Source organism: Argentina anserina, chromosome 6, assembly GCF_933775445.1.
Source record: "Argentina anserina chromosome 6, drPotAnse1.1, whole genome shotgun sequence".
In the NCBI taxonomy this organism is placed as follows: domain Eukaryota; kingdom Viridiplantae; phylum Streptophyta; class Magnoliopsida; order Rosales; family Rosaceae; genus Argentina; species Argentina anserina.
Window position 1 is genome coordinate 16,981,991 of NC_065877.1, and position 6,942 is coordinate 16,988,932.

Here is a 6,942-nt window from a genome sequence, read left to right on the forward strand (position 1 = left end):
TTGATGAAATATAGTAAAATTGGTACCGTTTGAAAGGTCTATGCGTCTACTTTCCAGGGACACCAACCATTTATTCATAGCTATCATATTGAGTGAGTTATGGCCGTTTTAGCAAAATAAGACAGTTCTGTCCGGAAATTTGCAAGTCAATCAACTTCGATAAAGCACTGTGAACTGCTGCGGTCGAATTAGGTTGTGAACTTTATGTCATTAGAAAGCCACGGGTGTCTAATTTCCAGAACATTTTACAGTTCGCTGATACCTACGAAGAAGTTATGGCCGTTTAAGTGAATGAAGGTCATTCTATCCGAGAATCTGATTTTCATTGCAAACTCTTGTTTTGAGTTGTTATGCAATCTTCTTTCCTAAGATCTAAGTTTGGCTAAGTATAGCATGTATGATCTAAGTATGTGTGGCTAAATTAATGATTAATCATTGGCCCAAGATACGTTTGAGAAGCATGTAATGAACGTTGTATACGTTATTCTTTGTACTCCATGACTATGACACTAATTAGGGGAAGTTGTTTCGTAGACTTTAGGGAGAGTCTACCTCACATGATGCTATCAAATGTAGACGGTGCGTTGTACTCTTTTTCCCTTCGATCAAGCTTTTGTTTTTACCCAAGAGGTTTTTATTTTGCTTGATAAAGTTTTTACCGAGGCAACGATGTGTGCACCATGCAACCTAGGCATGCGACACAAGGGGGTGTTCCGGGAGAATTATTATTCTATCCTTGTGTGTCTTAGCCTTATTAGGTTTCCTATTAGAGATAGATTTGCATCTCTGTAATAGATTAGCACTCCGAATCCTGCGGGATTCAGGTGATGTAATGCCTATATATATAGGTCCTCATATCATTCAATAATACACAATTATTTCATCATGAAACACCCATTTCTTTATCCTTTTTTTCTAACTATATAGTAGTTTATATATCATCAACGGCTGAACTCACTAGGCTGTGGAAAGGAAAACCATACTAATTCTAACACCCTCAACGACAAGTGGGCTAGCGCTAGCTATTGCTTTCTAATGTCCTGACATGCTAAATCAACCTACAATTTGGCTCTCCTAGCTCATATAAGGAGAGTGATTGAGTAAGTTCTATGTCTCTGACAATGTGTCATATTAGGGCTCGTCAAAGGGCCAGGTCTTAGTACATTTAAATAAGTGACGGGTCGGGCTGGGTATTTTCACAGATTCGAAGATCCAAACCCGCCCACCTAGAACGGGCCTTGCGGGCTTGTATTAGAAAAAAAAACATAACACTCTAATTTAAGGGTTTGAAAAAATAAAAGAATTATTAAAAAACATTCTAAAAAAAGTCACGAATAAGTTCTAGTTTCGAAATATTGTTGATCGACACCAATAACTGTGATCGATATATATATTTAAGGACCCTATAAAAATTTCATCCGTTTTGAACACGGTTTGACCGTCCGTACCTACGGTCAACAAAAAAAGAGGCATTTTCACATAATAAAACTCCATTGACCGGAGCTTTGCCAAATGGGTTTCCTCGTTACGATCACGCACGATCAGTGATAAAATTAGATGATTTCAAATATGTAAACAGCTTTCCTCATTCGCATCTTGGTAATGGGTCCCTCCTTATGGGATATTAGTGTTGTTTCTGGTTTATCATAAATTCCGACGGTCAAACGAGGTCCGAATTGGATGAAATTTTAAAATGGTCACTAAATATATATACCGATTACAACGGCTAGTGTCGATTGATTCTGAGAAGTTTCATTCCTTCATATAGTCGCTTCATAATGCGATAGTTTTATTATAAACCTAATATAAAGGTTATGATACATTAGTGTACATTTCGGCGATCGAAAACTCCAGTTCAAAATATGGTCGATCGACACCAGTAGATTTGATCGGTATATATATCTAGGGAACCCGTAAAAATTTCGTCCGTTTTGGATATGGTTTGACCGTTCGTACCAAAGGTCAACTAAAAAAAAGGCGTTTTGACATATTGAAACCGCATTGATCGGGGCTTTGCCAAATTGATTTTTTTCAGTGCGACCGCGCACGATAGGTAACAAAAATTAGGTAATATCAGATATGCAAACGGCTTTCGGCGTTCGCATATTTGTAATAGGTCCTCCCTTAAGGCATATTAGTGGTGTTTTCGATTTACCGAAAATTCCGACTGTCAAACGAGGTCCGAATTTGATGAAATTTTTATAGGGTCACTAAATATATATACCGATCACATCAACTAGTGTCGATCGATCCAAATAAGTTTCCTTCATATAGTCGCTTCATAATGCGATAGTTTTATTCTAAACCTAATATAAAAGGTTGTGATATATTAGTAGACACTTCGGCGATCGATAACTCCAGTTCGAAATATGGTCGATCGGCAGATGTGATCAATATATATATTTAGGGACCCCATAAAAATTTCGTCCATTTTTATATTGTTTAACCGTCCGTACCTACGATCAACCAAAAAAGTTTGACATATTAAAATCCTCATTGACTGGGGCTTTGCCAAATGTGTTTCCTTGGTACTACCGCATACAATCGGTGACAAAAATTAGGTGACTTCAGATATGCAAACGACTTTCGGTGTTCGCATTTTGGTAATGGGTCCTCCTTTATGACATATTAGTGTTGTTTTCGGTTTACCAGAAATTCCGACCGTTAAACGAAGTCTGAATTGGATGAAATTTTTACATGGTCACTAAATATATATACCGATCATATCGGCTGGTGTCGATCGATCTCGAGAAGTTTCCTTCATATAATTACTTCATAATGCGACAGTTTTATTCTAAACTTAATAAAATATGTATGTATAATATTTTTTTATTTGGCGGGCTTTTACGGGTCGGGCCCACGGGCCAGGTCGGGTTTCACACCTCTAATCTAAGCCCGCCCTATACCCACGGAAGCGGGGTTTGGCGGGCTTTCTAGTGGGCCGGGCCGGGTAAAAACCTATCGGGTTGGGGGCCTCCGCGGGCTTTTCGGATCTGCGGGCTAAATGATGAGGCCTATGTGATATGGAGCATGGATAATAAGGGTAAGAAAGAAGCCCATTTTAGGTCTCAAAAGCAAGAATTCTCTGATAAGATATATGTAGAAGTCTTGGTGATCTCTTAATGACGACGTATCAATTTCTGTATCTGAATCTGTTGATCAAAAAGCAGACTTATGACATATAGCAATACAAACGATTTAAACTCACCTTAACAGAAACTCTTGAAGCCATAAGTTTCATGATACCATTTTCAGCAGCTTGAGTTGCTACTCTCTCCTTGTTAATTGAACCAACACAAAGCTTGTGTATACCAAAACCTTGGAGCCACTTTCTTGTAAGCACGATTTGGAATATGCCAAAAAACTAGCTCAGGAACCTGTCAAACAAGTCTTTTAGACAAGGAACAAGAGAGTAAGAACTTGAAAGATTGATGAATAAGTAATTTGAATCAGTAGTCTTCTTTGAAAAAGAAAAAGAAAGTGAACCGATCAAGCCATGTAAACCTTTTCCCTTCACTAAAACTTTAAAGTTGAGTTTTGCATGTCTTGAGCTCAGGGGCGGATCCAGCCCAGGTGAGATTTCCGTCCAAAAAAAAACAACCATTTATTTAAAAAAAAAAATTAAACCAATCGATTGCACAGAGTCTCTCTACTTTCATCTACACTTCTACCGTTCTACTGTATAACCCACAGATTTAGTTCTTCTCCAGTTCTCTTCTAAGTTCTTTTAAAATTGAATCAGATACTGATTAGAATCATTAGATACTAATTATGGAATGATTAGATTCTGAAATTTAATGGGTTTGTTCACTTTGTTGGTTAAAAGATCTTATTGGAAATTTAGAATATGATTATATGCAATTGGGTGTTAATGTGTTAGTCTTGCTACTGTCTTACTGAATAGCTGAATAGATTATAATCAGAGATTGAGTATTTTATTTGCCTATTTGAGTTTGGTAAGATTGTAGTGAATTAGTGTTGGCATATAAGTTTGTTAGTTAAACTATCGATTTGGAATGATTGGAAATTTAGTAGTATGTTAGAAAATGGCCGAATGAGAGATTGAGTATTTGTCTATGTGGATTAGTTAAGAACTTAAGATTATAGGGAATGATAAGAATATTTAAGTTTAGTTTACTTTTAATTATATGAACTTTATACACTGTATATTGTAAACCTGAAAAAAACAATTTGCCTTCGGCCAAAGTTGTAGTCCACCCCATAAAATCCTAAGTATGTCCCTAAAATTAGCCCAGTTGACATTTTTATCCTGGATCCGCCACTGCTTGAGCTTGAACTACAATATGTGCAAAGATACAGAATCCATTTTCTTTTCGTCATAATATATCAAGTATATAACATGCCAGATTCCAGTTTTTCCGTACGATGGATCAAGTTTAATAATGAAATTCTGCTTGCATAATTATGTACCTTAAATCAGGGTTAATCTCTAGAGACTTCTGCTGGAACCATTCTGCTTGGGCGCTTGATAAAACTTCTGGGTAGGAACCACCATCAGAATCTAGGAAATATAAGAATGCCACAGGAGAACCAGGGTTGTTTGATGAAGAAACTTGGAGGACATAGTTTGATACACTAGGCCAAAGTTCATTAGGACCGTATCGAGAATATGAAAGAGGGCCAAGCTTAATATCATTTTTCATTAACTCCAGACGTTGTGTGCCTCTGAAGCTACACTCTTCTTCTCCAACATAACATATGGAATGGTCAGGAGGCCACTAGTCGAAATGCTTACTGGTCATTCTCCTATATATTATTATGTATTAATACCATGATATAATACAATTATATCATATAGCAGCACCTAAGAATGCTTTTCCTTCAACAAATTCAATGCAGCACAACCAGAATAAATTTTAACATAATCTTAGGCAAAGCATTGAATAAATTGGTGAGATTCAGTGAGGGTGTTCTGCTTAAATTCATCACACAGATTTGACTATCACACTGAAATTTGGAATAACATTACTTCAGAAATATGAAGTTTGAAGCTAGAAGTTGAATATTGAATTTTCACGGCCAAAAGTCATTTAAATATCTTTTTAATTTGTTCAATAAAATCAGCAGAAAGAGAGCTTGTTGTATCTTGAATAACAATACTTGTCTAACTGGATTGAAAAGAATCATTTACAGTTCGCCAAAGAGTTTCTCTATCATCAAAATTAAAATAGCGCAATCTCTCATTCATCATAGTACTAGGAAAAACCAATTCATCTTATAAAAACGAAAGAAACTAACACGTTCCAGACCATAAATTAAAGAGAAAAAGAAATAGACAAACATTTTAAAGTTCTTAATCACCTGAGCAGGAGGAATTGGCTACAGAACAACGAAGTTTAGGAATTCCAGGACCTGAAAACCACTTCATTGGTCACACAAATGCTGCATCATCGTGGTTTCCAAAAACACTGGCCCAAGGTATTCCCATGGCTCTTGTTGGAGAAATAGCCAGATCCCAATACAAGCTTGCATTTTTAATTGCTATATTGTTGGCTGTGACAACATCTCCAAGATAGATAACAAAATATGCCATGACCTTGTCATTAGTCAGAACAGATAGCGATCAAGCAGAAATACTTGGACTAGTGACATACTCATATCACTCTTATGTAGAGCTAAAATCCTGTCTGAAAACTTTTTAAACACTCATATATTCATATAGCAGGCACACTCTTAGAAGAGTAAAATGCATATAAAATTTAAAGATGAGATACTCTCAGAATCATAATATTCATAGCAAACCCAAGGAATGCCAATGAAGCCATCCACCCCCAATTCAAATTTTTATTACCTCCCTACTGTGCTTCTTTGATCAATTGGTGGGTGCAATCTCCTTTGATCAATTCCTTCTTCTTTCCATTTTGAAGTGTCTCATTCTTTTTTTATTTTTCTCATTTGCTTGACTTTTCCTCTATTTGTTCCCTTCATTGTAGCTACACAATCTCATCTTGTAAAATCTGAAAATAATAAAAGACAAGATAATTCATATAAAAAGACCAAGTAAGTTACTAGAATAGGAGAGTAAGATTAGGAAAGTTACAGAAAAAGCGTTTCAATTCAAGTATGACTTTCCTAAATAGTATATTTCCTAGTCTAAAAAGGACTCGTAATACAAATAGGATTCTCAAATTATAACAAATGTTATAGAAATTACAATTAATGAAGACTTCTAATTTAACTAGTTTTCCTAGTTACACAAGGAATCCTAGTCTAAATAGGACGCTCGACAATTTTTGTGTTTTTCAACCTGTTTTAGCACTAAAATGCAACTAACGCCACCATATACTCCTAACTCGATTAAATGACTCAATACTACAACAATAAAAACTAAGTGAAATACAACTGGAGGTAAAAACATGTTAAGAACGTCGCATAAAGTGCTCCTATCAGCAAGGTCCAAAGCAACAATGTCCAAAGAACTAAAGAACAAACTAGTAAATTGTAACAACTCAGTCATATTAAAATAAGATTGAGGACAAAGTATAGTTACCGAGACATGAGTACCCAACAAACCTGTTATTAATAATTTTTTTTCAACATTGAGAGAAAATGTCAATGGCATTATGTAAGGTCAGAAATCGTTCTGTATCTAGTGGTTTTGAAAACAAGTCTGCCCATTGATAATCTGTAGAAACAAATTCTAATGCAAGAATATTTTTGTCAACAAGTTCACGAATGAAATGATAATGAATATTAATGTGTTTAGTTCTAGTATGCTAAACATGATTCTTGGAAATATTAATAGCACTTGCATTATCACAGAAAATCACAAATTTTCCTTGTGGAATACTATAATTCTTAAGCATATTTTTCATCCAAAGCATTTGAGTACAACAACTACTTGTGGTAAAATATTCAGCTTCTGCATTAGACAATGAGGTACAATTTGTTTCTTATTGTGCCATGCAACTAAATTCTTAC